Genomic DNA, 17,740 nt, shown 5'->3' with positions numbered 1-17,740 from the left:
CCGAGATTCCTGACTCTGAACCCGGTCTAAACATGTCTCCCCCTCAGTTTGGTCAATCGTATTCTACACTCAGTCAGGCAGAACTTTTCATCCCTTGAGAAAACGACTGGCTCGGAGGTTTATTTAAATGTCTCCTCAAAACAAAAGCCCAAACTGCACTACCCTTGAGATAAGAGATACTCCAAATGCTCATTCCAAGTGATCACATCACACTGAACTCAGCTTCAATGAGATAATTATTGACTACATCCATCAAAGAGATCCTTCTCCACATCAGGTATGAAGAGCAGGTCTCTCTTTGCTTTCTTTAAAAGACTGTGACCTCTGTCCTTAGAAGGACTATGTAAACACTTTCTATGTCAGATAAGAGTCGCTGGAAACCTCAACTTTAGATTACAAGAAATAGTCCTACTTCAGGGATGTAACAGAATCCTGTGCTGTCTATGAAGGAACTCTACTCCAGTGAAGAGCATGAGCTTAGTATCTGTTAAGATAAGAGTGTGTATTCTTTTGCATTAGAGTACATACACAACACCTGCTACACACAGACAACAATGAAAAGCACCCATCCGACGAGGCATAAGCACTACATAACATGAGTATCTCCTTTGAAAAGGTTCAACAGCACTGGAGCTTGGCAAAGTCATGGTGTATAACAATGGCCATGACTAGCATTTATGCTAGTTCATCTGATGAAAAATGAACAGTACTGAATGTAAATGCCATGCCAGTGGATTGGTTGATTTTATCAAGTTATTTACAAGCAAACATTACATTCTGTCCAAGTAAGCCTACATAACCAGCATTACAAACTCAATGGAAATATCATCCAACCTACTGAACAGGTACCCCTCACGTAAGATCAGTTTTCAACTGATTTCAACAAAGGATTTTAACTTAGTTGTCCACAATTGCTGGGTTTAAAACCGAAATCCATCAAATGAGAATTGTCTTCTTGCCCTACCATGGATGTGTATTTATCAAAATGCTACAGAGAACATAACCTTTGGCATGCTTGGGAAAATGACAGACGCGCAAATGATCAGATCGTGATTCGCGTTCGGCCATTTTCATTATCAGGGTTTGGCGTGAGCAGGTTTTATCAACGGCTTTTACGAGCCGTCCTGTTTGTATCTGTCTTCTGTGAGACTGTGACCTTTCTGTTTCCTCCACACCCTGATGTCTGACGGATCGAGATCATCAGCACAGCCTCAGGTTCTGACAGGAGCGGAGGAATCTAGACATCATTAGCGAGATTAATCTCTTCTGGCTTTCTGATAAACACACATTTTCGTTGGTGTGTGAAACTGTAAGCAACAACTTCTCGTTCTTTGATGTTCATACTTCAACAGTTGACGGATGTTTCTTGGAATCAGTCGAGCTACTTGAGATAAATTGGTCTCAGAGTCACAGTGAGGGATTCTGATTTGGAGACGTTCGCTTTTTTTGAGAAAAGTAAATGTGTAAAGAAGCTGGGCATTGGGGTCCTTGAGATGGGATATTCAATCAATGGAATCAACTCTAGGGTGGTTCCACCCTGTTCCTGGGAATCTACCTTCCTTTATGGATTTTACGCCATCCCTTTACAACCTCGTCTGATTTGAATGAGGTTAGGATGCAGATTAGGTTAGTCAAAACTGGCGTTGGAGTGAAAATTTACAGGAAGGAGGGTCACTCCCCATGAGTTAGACAGCCTTTATAGCGCAGAAGAAATTCCAAATTTTAATTTGATATTCCATTATATAAAATCAAAACCATAGGAGTTCACATCGTGGAATAATTGAAATAGCAGATTGGCTGATGATAAACTAAACACAACACACACACACAAAATAGCTTCACAATAGCTTAAGCTCTAGATCACAAGGTTTGGAATCTGGCCTGTTTACAGTGTGTTTCTGAGCACCCAGCTTGACAGGAAGCATCTTTTTCCAGGAATAATTCACCTGCAAAAATCGCACCTGCCAACAGGAGAATTGTGGATCTGATTATCGGTCTGTGTATCTATATATTCATCAGTCTGTCTGAGAAGGAGTGCTTGGACACACTGGTGTATATCTCCAACTGAACTGTCTCTATAACAGCTCTAGATTCAGCTTTTCTCTAATAGGATTTCAGCTCAAGCTAAGGCGAATATTAAGTAGGTTGTGTTGTTTGTTTAACACTGTCACAATGTTTCTGCCCCCCTTGAAACAGCTGCAGAAAATTTGAACATTTCAACAGTTTAAATCATTTGCCCCAAAGGTACAGTTGAAAAGAAACATGTCTTAAACATCCGTATCCGTGTAGTCCCCATTAAATACATAGTGGTAAAACAAATGGAATGGAAAGTGAAGATAATGTGAGATGTATGGTCAGCCCACAATCGTGACTGATTTTAATAAGTTGGAGCGTTGGGTAAAATTGATAGATGACGGTCGTAGACAGCATATTCTTATTTGACTGGTCAGAAGCCTTTTCAGAGAAACCGTCCATAGAGGCATCTCCCCATTTCACCACAATGCGGGGAGACCGGGTATTGACTCCAATCGTTTAAAGGCTAACGTCAAACAAGTGTCCGATTGAAGTACTTGCACCTGCTCAATCAGATTCTCACATAACGAAACAAAAAGACTACAGTTTTTGCATTACCTCTATAGGGTATCTCAAACTCAAAACATAACGTTCTTAAAACCTTCCTAAAATCTGATTATCACCCGAGATCGCCGTTGATTAATTATGTCGCAGATAGCCTACGTTTAAAACGCTATAATCATGGTCTTTGGAAACGTTAATGATAGGCTATGTTTATTGAAACATTAGTCGACTGATATCACTGTTCAGTTTGTTCTAGGCATTCTAACATACCTTCACACACACATAGACATATAACACGCACACACTTAAAGATCAAAACTAATATTCACCATACAGTGAGAGAATACCTTTGCCAGAGACTTCTTGCGCGCCTGTCGCGTGGCTTGTGATCCCCTTGCAGAGACAGAATTCTTCCTCGGTATTTAGAGACGATGCTTCTCCCCTAGCGATGCAGAGGCAGGTATCCAAATCTCAAACCACAGTCTCAGTGCAAATATCCTAACATATTTTCCTTAATTGAGGGCAAATCCATTGATGCTGTCAATAACTTTCCCCTGAAATTGATGGAATCCATGCCCGAGTCGTTCTGCAGTCATCCATATTACGATAGAAACAATAAATTGTCTGAAACTGTATGAATTTGTCTGTATTTGATTTTACGCAAGTATCGGCATTCCTTAACTCTAAAAGCTTCTGATTTTGTCAGTCGGTCATTTTATAACTTACGTTGTAACTGCATCATTGCTGAAGATATGTAGCCTATATGCGCATCCCTATAGTCCAAGTTTCTCAAGCCGAGTGTATGAAAGGAATTTTGTTTTTCGATTTAAAACGTCGGAAAATGTATCCCTTTCTTCCAAGAAAACGCGAGATGGAGCCTAACTGTACGACAGGTTCAGCTGAAACACGTATTTGCTGTGAGAAAGCAAGAGATAAGAAATTGTTGGACTCGGGTCCGCTCGAGACGGCGAAGGAGGAGGTGGGGCGCCACTAAATTGCGCTTCCATTCTCAGCTATAGCTGCAACTTCCAAATCATGCTATGTGGGCAGAGTAAACTACTGGTCAGTGGTTAAAACTGCACCAAGCTGAAGACCTGGTTTAAAACCCTTGATCTTTTAATCTTGAGATAGGCTAAATATCATGGATATTAATCCTCTATAACAGACATCTACAGATGGGCATCAATGTGCCAAATTATAGTGTAAATAGTAATCTAGTGTTCCTAAAAGCAAATGAAAATGGTGCAAACGAGACCATATAGGCCTACGTATATTATGAATCAGTTAATTAACTGTCTGTTTAAAGAAAATGAAACTCGTGTTTGCTTTACTTGTTGATATGCGTTCTTTTTCTCGAAATTTGGCCTGGGTAGGCTGTAAGTGGAGTAGAGTGGAATCTTGACTGCGGTCGGGATCTATTTGTACATTTGGCGCCACCTTCAGGCGACTATACAGTTTTAGGAAGAGAATAGTTATGTCATGCAGAAATTCTTGGGTGTAGCCTCGAGGAAGACATCTCCGTAAGAAGACTCCTGCAATAATTTATTGTAGCTGAACTGGCCAACAGATGTGAAGCATGAGGAAGTAGGCTAAGACAGTGGTCACAGTGAACTAACGTTTAACGACAAGTTCTAGACCAGCGAAGTGTCTACTCTTTTCCTATGAATATGTAAAGTAGGCTAATCTGTGTCATCAGATAAAAGCAATGCTAAACGAGTGAAGTGAAAATGCATAGCCTCAGGTCATGAATCAATATTGCTCATCGGGGAACAATATGTACCGTCCCACGCCTTGGTCTCGCCTCCCACTGAAACTAGCGATCATGACTGATGAAAATAGGCAGTGACCCTGGGGCAGTGAGTCAAACACACTGTTCTGTCACAAAGGAGATGAACATTCTTCCTCCGGAGGAAATATTATTTCCCCATATTTCCAGTCATTCTAAAGGCACCCTTTGTCTGAGAGTTCCAGCGTATGATCCTTACTCCTCCTCCAGTCTTCTCATTAAATGCAAACAAACAGCTGTCGGGTTACCTCTCCAGGGTCCTCATTAAGGGCTGTCACTCAAACTCAGACCGGCTCCGAGCCAATAGCGGTGGAGCTCCCGCCCACACAATCCAGGGAGGTCAGAATTTAGTGACACGTCACTGAGATGCAGGTTATCAGCGGTCTCGCACCGAATGTTTCAGGAGAAATGTGCATACCTGACTCAAGATTCCACACCTTAACTGACGAAAGAGAGCACCTGTGGAGGAATGGAGACCTGGCCACTTGTAAAGGGGGATTTAACAGCAATGACAGGGAATACCTAAAGAGGTATCCTGCACAGGCCAAGAACTTCCGGTGAAGTTAGAAACGTGACTTAATAACTAAAACAGGTTATATAACGCTTAACTATTGCTCTCTTGTTAACGCCTATACTCGGCTTCTTGTTTTTTTTTCATAACGACCGATTTCTTTCATAACGACCGACAACAGGTTGCCCTCACCGTTTCCATATTTTAATTATAAACTGAGAAAGACATGTTACATTACATTATCCATAGGGAAGAAATATGAGAGACAAATTATTTATGTGAGTTACATTCACATTTAGTCATTTAGCAGACACTCTTATCCAGAGCAACTTACAGTAAGTACAGGGACATTCCCCCGACGCAAGTCGGGTGAAGTGCCTTGCACTTCGTCATTTTTCACGGAAAAACTAGCTAGAGCTGGCCTAGCTAGTTACTTTTACTGTGTGAGTTAGATATCTTTGGAATTGTCGATGTAGTCTGAAACATACAATTTGTTTAGAAGACCTACACATTCCTATATAAAGTGCAAGTACATTACAGAAGACAGGACAATGTAGTGCAAAAAGATAACGCACACACATGGTAACATGGCTGGTGTGTGTAAACACTATTCAGAGGGATCTTGAAACAAATTCGTTTTGAATCTAAGATCATCCCTTTTGCCAACTGCTGGGTAGTGACCAGGTGCAGCATCTTCCAGCCAAGACCACAAGAGACATCCTGGTGAGCATAATGTCTTGTCAGATAGACCTTGGCCGTGATAGGGTCCTAAAATTACCTGCTCTGATGCAAAACGATACTCCCTTAGAATCACTAATCTTTTGTATCCTGATTGTGAAACAGTGGTGACTCACTTGCAGCACAATGCATGTTAATGACGTTGAATATCTCTGTCAATCACCTGTAATCATGTAATGGCCAGAAATTTCAGAATTCTTTGTCGAACAATATGTATATGTGTGTGCGTGTGAGGTTGATTGTGTGGTGGATGAGGGGGTGTGTTTGAGAGAGAGAGAAAGAGAGGGAGAGAGCGAGAGTAACATTCATTGTAGAGCTTTCTGTTTCAGACAAAAGAGCTTGATTATTCTTTTGTTCATAGGGAAGCGATGGATTTGACATTTCAACATTCATCTACATTACCACTACGAACTGAATAGAGTAATGCATTAAGGAATCCAAGATCTATCTGCAACATGTTTTTCTAACAAATAATCACATTCACTTGTATGTAACTTAAAAAAAAACGTAACTAACCTAACTTGCAGTTTTGCACTGTCGATAAATCTTGGTCTGAAATTGGCATTGTTTCGAAAATCTTATTGAGCTATCATGCGGTTGTGATGGGCTGGGCAGAATTGGGTCTGACAGGACACATGCTTAGATACGGGCAGGTTTGATCTCTTGATTAGTCAGTTGAAAGCGCACAGTGCTGTTTGATTCTGCACACGTCTCTGCTGAAGAGCTGATCTGCGTGGCACTGCAGGCGATGAGGACGACATGTCGGAACAGAAGCTGAAGAGAGACTGCCTCCAGTGTCTCGTTGCACTTAAATAACAGAAATGGAGATTCTGTTAAATGTGACTTCCCCAAGCTCGCAGACACAACTCCCTCTCCTCTGGTATGCCGTTAATACAGAACCTCTCTAAAGTCAAGAAAACACTTAAGAAGTCTCAGAGAAAAGTCAGACAGCCAGAATTCAAGGGCTCTTTCAACTGGCTTTGCAACTAGGGTAGTGTTTGTTCAAATATGTTCTAATATGCTTATGTACTTTGGCTGTTGCAGTGTTGCAAAATACTCACGCTGTCTTTCAGTGCTCCAAACCATAAGCCATGATATTTAGCTCAAACCAGCAGGAATGTAGAGGTACGAGATGGGGACCCGATTGATTATGGCCGTGAATGAGGAGGGTCATACTGGGCACGTCAGCTTGTAATACACGATCGATTCTGGCAAAGACACACAGATATCCGACACCTACTATTTTTCAATCTTCTCGTGGTCTGTTTGGATTACTGAGAGCTTTGTTGTCTACACTGCGAAGTCTCAGTAGTGCACTAGGAAGCCCTCTATTAGGCAATGTACTTATCAGAGCCGTTCAGCCAAAATCAGAGAGGGCTTAGATATAGAGTATGTGATGATTACACACCCTCCATATTTGTGCAAATGAAGAACATGATTAACAAGTGATGGCACTAGATCAAGTCCCATTGTTACGGTCTGACCACCCGTCTATAGAAATCAATAACATCATTGGAGAGCTTTCAACAATGCTTATTAGATGTATTGCGAGCCAATCAAACGCATGAATCAACTAGGGATGTGGTCCTGCACCAACACATGAAATTAGTGAATGTGCTATTGATTTCCTTTCTTATAAAGCATATTATTATTTGATTTAGTGTAAGGATTATGTGGTTTGATTAACCTATTGAGCAGTGTGTGTGTGTGCCTGTGTGTCTATATTACTGACAGATGTGTATGTTGAACAATTTAGCTACTAATATGTTGCGTCTCAGTTATTATCTTGCTTCGTACAAACTTCTCCCTTCTCCAAACACCCCACATTGCTGTTTGCTGAGAAGCCTGACAGGGAAACAGGCAGAACGATAAGAAACGAAGGAAAGAATGGAGCAGAAGGGCAGACAGGAGGACGAGAGGAGGGGGGAGGAGAGGGTGAAAGAGAGGAGGACAGGGAGAGGGAGAGGAGGGGAGGGGGAGGAGGTAGGGAGTATCAGTGAGTGTGTTAGTTCACAGCAGGCAGACAGGTAGAGGAAAGGAGGAGGGGGAGGAGAGGAGGAGGAGTGGAAGAGGAAAGGAGGAGGAGGAGGAGAGGAGGAGTGGAGGAGGAGAGGAGGAGGAGTGGAGGAGGAGAGGAGGAGGAGGAGTGGAGGAGGAGGAGAGGAAGAGGAGGAGTGGAGGAGGAGGAGGAGAGGAGGAGGAGGAGAGGAGGAGGATTGTGTTGGTTCATACCAGGCAAACGTGTGAGGAAGGGGCCTTTTCCCTGTTATTCCATGAAACAGGTTTTCCTGTTCCAGGACGATACCTCTCCCCTCAGGCAGTCGTTCTGCACCACACCATCACTCCTGCTGAGAAACGTCATGTCAGTGAACCCAGATGAGGTTTTAAATGACTGTCACTTCCTCCTCTATTTCATATAGCCTCGTGTTATGGCATCCTATAGGCATTTGTTTTATTTACGGCCTGTGCTTCCGGCAGCCTTCATCTATGGAGCCAGAATATAAACTTGACAAAAGCAGAGGGGGAGGCGTGGTGCAGTGAAGGTTGTTGGGGTGCGGACAAGCCTGTACAAACGAGCGCACAGCCAAGGAAATACCTCACACCTTTCCAGCGTTGAAAAACGTACATTGCTTCATGCCTCAGTCAACAGCTCTGCCAGGACAGGATTACGAAGAAGAAAAGAAATAGTAATAAAAATGGTGTTGTATGTGTTGAGTTACTGTGTTATTTGTAAAATGCCTCAGAGTAAAAATGAATTTCAAAAAAACAGACTCTTAACTCTGCCTACAGTATGTGCTGTACGAGCCAAGTTTTTCCTTCATGGACCTTGACACCAACTGTAGCCATGTTTTTCTTCTGGGCTTCATTCAAAACGCACTTCGAGCTGGGGTAGTTGATTCAAACCCTTGAAAATTTTGTGTGGAAAGAACTTAGCTAGTTTAAACTGCAATGCCACAGAATCACATGCTTGAGGTGTGTGGAGTTTGGACTGGATTAAATAAGGGTTAAGAAACACTAATGATCAAACACTCAGAGGTACAAAGAATGGGTGTTGAGTTGAAGTATTTCCTAAATGTGTGGTTATATCAAATAAGAGCATGTTTCTGAAAGGGTGGTTGTATCTTGAGCATGTTTCTGACTGTGTGGTTGTATCTTGAGCATGTTTCTGAATGTGTAGTTATATCTTAAGCATGTTTCTGAATGTGTATTTGTATCTAGAGAATGTTTCTGACTGTGTGGTTATATCTTGAGCATGTTTCTGACTGTGTGGTTATATCTTGAGCATGTTTCTGACTGTGTGGTTGTATCTTGAGCATGTTTCTGACTGTGTGGTTGTATCTTGAGAATGTTTCTGACTGTGTGGTTGTATCTTGAGCATGTTTCTGACTGTGTGGTTGTATCTTGAGAATGTTTCTGACTGTGTGGTTGTATCTTGAGCATGTTTCTGACTGGGTGGTTGTATCTTGAGAATGTTTCTGACTGTGTGGTTGTATCGGTGCTTGAGGATGTTTTTACGAGATGCTGTCAGCCACAGGTCCCCTGCATCCCCAATGTATTACTTTAATAAGATAGGCTGTGTGGTTACTGTTATACATTATGCATTCAAGCACCACTTTTTCAGGGTTAGTTTGAGTAATATTCCGTTATGTGTGTATGTGCGTGTGCGAACACGCCACAAGCTAGTTTTCCTAACCTTTTTTTAGATCTTTGTTTACTCGTCTCACCGACATTTGCTGTTTAGCTACCGGGCTATCTGCCACTGGGCTGTTTAGTGGGATTATATCTGCATGATCCCGACAGCTAGGAAAACACAGCGGAGAGAGGCACATGACTGATAGGGAACCAGTGACGCTTCATTGTCTCCTAACTCTAATTTACTCTCCTACCAAACACAGAGCAAAAAGCTGGGGGGGGGAAAGAAACCAGCAAATTAAGCCGCTTAAAGATTTGGTCTTCTTTTCAAATGGTTTGCCAGCAAAAAGTCTTAAATCAATTGCGCAGATTTGAATGGATTAGTAAATGCAATGTCTTTCATAACGTTATTCTATAGTTCTGGCATCATTAGTCTTATTAAGCCCTTTCTGTTTTGGATTATTTCTGCCCCTTGGAAACCCAATTAATTTATTCATCTTGTACCATCCTTCAGAGCTTGTAATTATATATTGATAAATACCAGGCAAACAGTAGAGGTATTGTATGTAATGTATTCCAGATAAAGTCCTCTTGTTGTCTTTTGTCCTAAACTATAACTGACACCACAGAGCTGTCTTACTGTGCTGAAGATTCACCATGCGTAGCCAAACACACATTTAATCAGAAACTTCCGTGGACGATTTCACTGCTATCAGTCGAAATCAGACACTTGTAACCCTATTTCTCGCTCCAACATCTCCCGATAACCCACCCCACAACACACACACACACACACAGCTTCTCACTGTTACGTTTCAGAACAGCACAATGTCAGTTTGATCCCCTACTATGTCCTTCAGGTCGGTTTAGAGATTATTGCTTAAATTCCACAGTCAAATCAAATACAAATTTATTTGGATAGTCCTTTTCACAAGCAATGCCACAGAGGGCTTCAAATATGCCCATACGAGTGAACGAAAACCAGCCTCCAACCCTCAAAGTCAAAGTGTTTGTTTGGGTACATAAATACAAGACAAATTAAAACTATCCTGCAGTGTAACTCTGGGGGTATATACTGACGGTCTCTAAATCAACACTCTACCTTCCTGTATTAAAAGGAGCATCACATTTTTAAGAAACATCCACAGGGAGATACGTTCTGTGGATGTGGGAGATGAAACTGTGGTTAGTACTGTAAACACTGGGAGCCAAAGGCCTTACAACGTCATGGCGCCAGTTAACTGCAAAGCAGTAGCCGTTCTGTTGACCTGACGTGTTTGTTATTTGACTGTACGTATCTGGTACAACAGATACATGTTGGTGTAGATATAGTCAGACAAGGAGAACTCCCTCTTAGTAGAAACACACCCATTCAACAGTATTTACAAAAGATTGAGGTACACTCTACACCACATGCAGATGTGGTCTGTTTAAAATAATAATAATAATACAAATAATTAATAAATAAAATAAGAGGTGTAAACAAACAGCAGCAGAAGAGCATGCTTGGCGATAAAGGAGTAAAATACATCCTTGCTGCCGCTTTGATGTTGTGTACTCTGTGTTTATATGAGCAATACCTCTTTGATCTTCTAATGTGAATAGTCTGGTGCTTGGTGTCAGTGTGTTTTCCAGTGCTAAAGGCTCTACTGCTCCCCACGAGTTTTCCTCCTCCCACCTTTCACCGCACAGGACGACACAGGCTACGTGGGGTGTATGCTAGCGTCGAGATCACAATTTGAACGCATTTCCTCGACAATGAGATATTTAGTGGATGCAAGTGTTGAGGGGGAAGAAAATCACAAATCCCCCAAAAGAATTACAAAAATATATATATATTAAAAAAAAACAGGTTTCTGGATCCATGGCAACGCTGCTGGCAAGGGAGGTAGGTTTTTGGTTGACTGCAGGTCGCCTCCGCTCTCAGCAGGGTGCTCACCTCCGACGCTGCACCTGCACGGCATGTGAGACATGTCCTCATCCTCACCTCTCCTTTGAACAGGCCAGCTGACGGCCGGCCTGTCCAGATGTGCCAGGCCCCGTCCACCGCCTGTCCAGACACACATGACTGACCTTCAGACATGGAAGGGGGGAGGGCGGGGAGGGAGGGCGGGAGGGCGAGGAGGGAGGGAGGGCGAGGAGGGAGGGAGGGCGAGGAGGGAGGGAGGGCGAGGAGGGCGGGAGGGCGAGGAGGGAGGGAGGGCGGGGAGGGAGGGCGAGGAGGGAGGGAGGGCGAGGAGGGAGGGAGGGCGAGGAGGGCGGGAGGGCGAGGAGGGCGGGAGGGCGAGGAGGGAGGGAGGGCGAGGAGGGAGGACAAGGATTTGAGGGGAGGGAGGGCAGCAGGGAGTGGAGCGGGGCGGAGGGGAGGTTGACACAAAAGAATGTCCTAATGAGCTTATAGGCCATCGTTAGTTTCAAGCTGTGAATATGGAGATGATGTGGTCACACCTGATCTGGACGGTCTGCTCTGAGCATCACTCCTGGGACATGACACGAGTAAAAGGTGACTCTGTGGAGCGTCTGGTGACACATGTGGTTTGCCTGGGGACAGCTGTGGCATGCATAGCACACAGATGCTTTCAGATGACAGATCATATATGTTCCTGCACTACCCCAATCAACATTTAAGTTTACTATTGTATTTATTTTAGTAATTAAAATAATCTATCATTTCCAGTGACACCAATATCTTTGACTACTTTTTTGTTTAAGTTGCACGGTGTGGTTACGACCGGCCTTTCAGCATGCAGCTGAAAGGCAGCTGAGTGCCTGCAGTCTTCCCCAGCTGAGTGCCTGCAGTCTTCCCCAGCTGAGTGCCTGCAGTCTTCCTCAGCTGAGTGCCTGCAGTCTTCCCCAGCTGAGGACCTGCAGTCTTCCCCAGCTGAGTGCCTGCAGTCTTCCTCAGCTGAGTGCCTGCAGTCTTCCCCAGCTGAGTGCCTGCAGTCTTCCTCAGCTGAGTGCCTGCAGTCTTCCTCAGCTGAGTGCCTGCAGTCTTCCCCAGCTGAGGACCTGCAGTCTTCCCCAGCTGAGTGCCTGCAGTCTTCCTCAGCTGAGTGCCTGCAGTCTTCCCCAGCTGAGTGCCTGCAGTCTTCCTCAGCTGAGTGCCTGCAGTCTTCCTCAGCTGAGGACCTGCAGTCTTCCCCAGCTGAGTGCCTGCAGTCTTCCTCAGCTGAGGACCTGCAGTCTTCCCCAGCTGAGTGCCTGCAGTCTTCCCCAGCTGAGGACCTGCAGTCTTCCTCAGCTGAGTGCCTGCAGTCTTCCCCAGCTGAGGACCTGCAGTCTTCCCCAGCTGAGTGCCTGCAGTCTTCCTCAGCTGAGTGCCTGCAGTCTTCCCCAGCTGAGGACCTGCAGTCTTCCTCAGCTGAGTGCCTGCAGTCTTCCCCAGCTGAGGACCTGCAGTCTTCCTCAGCTGAGTGCCTGCAGTCTTCCCCAGCTGAGTGCCTGCAGTCTTCCCCAGCTGAGTGCTTGCAGTCTTCCCCAGCTGAGGACTTGCTAATGCGTGGAGAAATCCCCAGGCTGATGTGGAGTTAAGACATTTACATTTAGCAGACGCTCTTATCCAGAGCGACTTACAGTAAGTACAGGGACATTCCCCACGAGGCAAGTAGGGTGAAGTGCCTTGCCCAAGGACACAACGTCATTTTGCACAGCCCGGAATTGAACCGTTAACCTTCAGATTACTAGCCCGACTCCCTTACCGCTCAGCCACCTGACTCCCTGTCGTACGGACGTACTGTACTCCAGTCACTGGAGGCTGAGAAGGCCAGTCTGCTGGCTCCACGACCTGTCTGACAACAGCAGCAGAGGTTAGAAAATAAAACGTTGCTATTTTCATGTCATCTTAATCAGATACGAATATGAACTCCAACATACCGTTTCTGTCACGCTGCGCCTGTTGCCTAGTTACCCTTCAATGCAGGTTAAGATGAGAAAGAGGGAGAAAAAAAAGGATTGGAAATTGTGAACAAATCACTGCTGATTTGTGATACTGATTGAAATGCGTATCAGAAAAGGTTAAAATCTACTTCCCATACTCCTAGCATTACACACAGTATCAATTTGAATAGTCTAAAATGGCAACCTTGTTATTGAATTTGTCATACATGTTAATGACTTCTCTGTGTGAATGTGGAAAGCTGTAGGTTGACCCCAGGTTATTTGCTGAAACTACATTATTGCTCTAAATGTCACAAGAGACCATTTTGCGCTCAAATATATCTGCCCATGAACAAATAGAAACTTGATGAGATTTCATTGAAGACAGCAGAAGGCTGTCAGCAACACATTACTGAATAATTATGGTAAGTAATACAATTCAGTTGCCTGTCATGGTGGTCAACTATCAGAATAAAACAATATTAGCAATTACCGTGAGTAAAAAAGAGTGGATCATGAAAGCACGTTTTGTATTTTGAGCTGACTAGTGAGACATAACTGTGGGGCCCCTGTTCTGAGGCTGGGTGGAAGTTGGGGGAGATAGGGAATAATGTCGAAGCTTCCTGTTCCATCAGTCCACACGAGGCAGGTCCTGTTGGGCAAACCTTACTGCTTTTTCATGCCTCCCTCATGTCACCATGGCAACACACCAACCTCTGCAGGCTTCTGCCTAGCCCACAGTCCGTGTAACGGAGAGCGCACACACACATCAATTCATCCACCCCCCCACACACACACACGCACACACACACACACACACACATCCATTCATCCACCCCACCCACACACATTCCGCAAGGAGACACACATGCACAAACACACTCTTCTTAACTAGTTGGGATTTGGTTAATTGTTTTTATGTAAAAGGATATTGATCATTCATCAAAGGTGGGTTTTTGTCACGAGACAGAAAAACTCCTATCTTTCCATAGCAGAGATAATGCGTGATAATTCGACAGAACCAAATGACTACGGGCGGCAGCCATCTTGCGATGCAGATCTGGCTAATGGCTTAATGTGGAGATAGAATCGCCGCTCCGGGGCAGGATCACCGAGAGCAGGATCTCGTCCACGGCCCCTCCCCGCAGGCCCGAACATAATTCTCCACGGATGAGCCGGGCTGTCGCAGCACTTTTAGGAAACCGGAGATGGCGACACACTTAATGTGACAGTCTAGCACCTTCCGTGGTGGCTCTGCAAACTGTGAACTACCATGCAGCCAGCCAACACAGGAGCTCCTTAGTGGATACGCCCCAAACCTGCATCCAGACGCACCAAAGGATCCCATTCTTGCAGGACCTTTGGAATCGGGCACACTTGCTTAACAGTTTTCCTGTCTCAGCAGTCCCGTGAGAAGTTTTTTGACTGCCTCACTTGACTCTGGCAGCTGTACCAGAAAGACACATATTTGACATAAACTATGAGAAACACTTTCTCCGCAGAATGAATCTGGCGTCGGAACGCAAACATCTGATTCTGCCCTCTGGGCTTGTTTCAGCAGGTTTCCGCTTCACCAGGGCTCAAAACAGATTTCCTGCAATCCACACATTGAAAGAACTCACAAATGCCCTTGCTAATGAAAATTCTAATTGGAGTGTGAAATAAAACTATTAATATTATTTTTTTACTTAGATTGTGCTTAGTAAAGTAGAACAAAGGCATTTGTCCAACAGACTGTAAATAAACGTATGTGCACGTCTTAATATTGTCATTGTCATCTGCCAAACGTGGTATATTGGGCTGCAGTAATTATTCATACTATCATGGGCCAGTGGTGGATGATATTAGAATTGGAGGAATTAGCAGCCTTACGAATAACAATGTCCCTGTTCCCAAGCCCTCCTCTTTCACACAGCCAACACATGAACATAACCTTTCTTTACACGTGCACACACGTGCACACAAAGACACATATGCGAGGAACAAACAGGTCCTGGGTCCCTCTGCAGTGATGGAGATTAAAATGATCTGCGCGCGTTTAATGAGCAGTCCCCAGTTCAGTCTAATTACCATGTAATAGGACACCAAATTCAGCACGGGAGGCTTGTTATTTAAGGATAAAGCTCATCTCTCATTTGAATGCATTTTTCATAAGCTGCGCTAATTAAGTTTAATTAGCATTATTAATTAAACATGATAAGTTCCTCATTCCCTCTGTGTGTCAGTGGTGGCTCCAAAGCACCTCTGAAAGGCAGCTCCACCAGGAAATCACCCTCCACAATAGTCAAAACGTAGATGGATCCATGATTGGATTGAAAGAAAAACAAATTTAGCTGTATAACTAAGAATACATCCCTTCCGCAGAGAAGCTGCAGTGACAGCATCGCGTGCGTCTGAGACACTTCCAGTGGAGACGCCATCCTTTTGAAGCTTAGCCCCAACGTGACCTCAGGAAGAAGCTATTTGAAAATATTGGAAAAAACATCCACCTGAAAAACATCAGTGGGGGATCCAGGTCTCCAACTGGGAAACACAAGAGGCTGTCAGTCAAAGGGACATCAGTTTGAATCCAGAAGGTTTCTGAGGACAGCTGTGTACCCCACAATTATTCACTTTTCCCTGAAATGGTGAAGTGCCATCGTTCGTCCACGCCCAATCAGAGCAAAGCCTCTTGAAATCCTAATTCTGTTTCTTAGTGACGGGCAGAGCGTGCAGACTTACAAGTGTGGAACCAATCTGGCACAGAAGCAGCCATGTCTGGTCCTCAAACCGCTGAGGATTTCAGTTCTTCTTCGGGTGGTTTTGACTTTGGTCCAGATGATGTCAGCGCCCATTCAGATACAGTGCTTCAGATCTTGTCTCTCATCAGACAAAATCAATTCTGTATCTCTGCCATCTACTAGTTATGCCTGGCTGCTGTGTTGGCATTTCCCCACTTCAGCTTAGAACCAAGTGGGCTCATAAGCCCTGGGGAACTGATGACCTTGGAACATTTGTCTTAGTTTTTGGAACTACAATTCAAAGTTCTGCCCTGGTCCTGAAATATGCTAAGTGTCTAGACACACCATGCATTGAGAAAACAAAGTAACTGGAAGGTAATGGGGTTTTCACAGACAGAAGATTTTTTGCACAGTGACAGCACCCCCCCCCCATCCCTCACACAGACACACACACACACACACACACACACAGCCTCTCACCAGATCCACTACCCCCAACAACCCCTCACACACACATCAGCACACCGACTTTCAACTAGAGCATGCTCACTTTCTCACACACGCACACCATCTAACATTAGCAGGTGCTTTTATGTATTGTTGTCAGGTGGTCCTCAAGGACATGAAATCCCAAAGTACCTGAAATAAAAAAGATCCCAAAGGTGAGCCAACTCTAATTAAAATTTGGAGGCCAGATGTTTTGCCTTTCCTGTGCCTGTTCCCAGATGCACCCTTTGGCAGCTACAAGCCTCTTTCTCGGTGCAAGACGTATTTGGATGCACAATAAAGCAAGATTACCTTCTTTCATTTTCTGCCAGTTGATATTCTGATGCATTACATTCATGCAGCGAGACAATGTTTCTTCTTTGATGGGTGTCTCTGAATTAACCTGTTTAAGGTGTTTAGTGGTGTTCCTTGATGTGGCTGTGTACATTAGCACGGTTCGATCTGCTGAATGGATTGCTAGCAACTAACCACAGACAACTGCCAGACAACATACTTGACTATTTAACATAATTCACACAGAGTTCTGATACAGACCAATCCAATATTTGTATACATGCCAATCATGTCAACCATTGTGGGTTATACAGTTTTCAGGTTTTGGCAAGAGAACATTTGTGTTTGCGCTGCTGTTATTACACTCAGGTGTAGTTTGGTGTGGGTCTGTAATGAACTGTGTTGATGGCTTACTTTTGATGCGGTTTCGAGCGGATGCCTTCGGGGAAATGAGGGAGAGGTGAAGAGTGAGTTCTAGATTGAGCTGTCTGGCAGAAGAGATGCAAGTCTGCCTCTTAATCAATGGGCTGAATCGCATCAACAGCCACATGAATGTTTCCCATTTTGACTCCTTGTTTACTGTCAAGCACGTTGTTGATTAGCTCTGCTCTGCGTTCATCTCTCATCCCATGATGCTTGAGACAATAGGCTTCATGATCGAACCCACCCGCTCAACAGACTTACAAGGGAGTCAGGTGGCTGAGCGGTGAGGGAATCGGGCTAGTAATAAGAAGGTTGCCAGTTCGATTCCCGGTCATGCCAAATGACCTTGTGTCCTTGGGCAAGGCACTTCACCCTACTTGCCTCGGGGAGAATGTCCCTGTACTTACTGTAAGTCGCTCTGGATAAGAGCGTCTGCTAAATGACTAAATCTAAATGTAAACAGACAACAGCACTATACAGAACTCAGAATAAAACACTCCTCAGAAGGTGCTTTGGAGGGAAGCGCCTGATAAATGAATTCGTTTATTGCATTATTTAGTATTTGCCGGTTTTGCATTTGTACTTGGTCATTTCATATGTGTGTCAAAGGTTAAGGAATTGTTTTGTCTTGTGAAGTAAATTAGCCATTTGCAAGTCAGCGACTGATTGAGACAGATAGTGAGACCAGGGAGTGCT

This window comes from Osmerus mordax, chromosome 19 (genome assembly GCF_038355195.1).
Source record: "Osmerus mordax isolate fOsmMor3 chromosome 19, fOsmMor3.pri, whole genome shotgun sequence".
In the NCBI taxonomy this organism is placed as follows: domain Eukaryota; kingdom Metazoa; phylum Chordata; class Actinopteri; order Osmeriformes; family Osmeridae; genus Osmerus; species Osmerus mordax.
Note: the sequence above shows the minus strand (reverse complement) of the source record.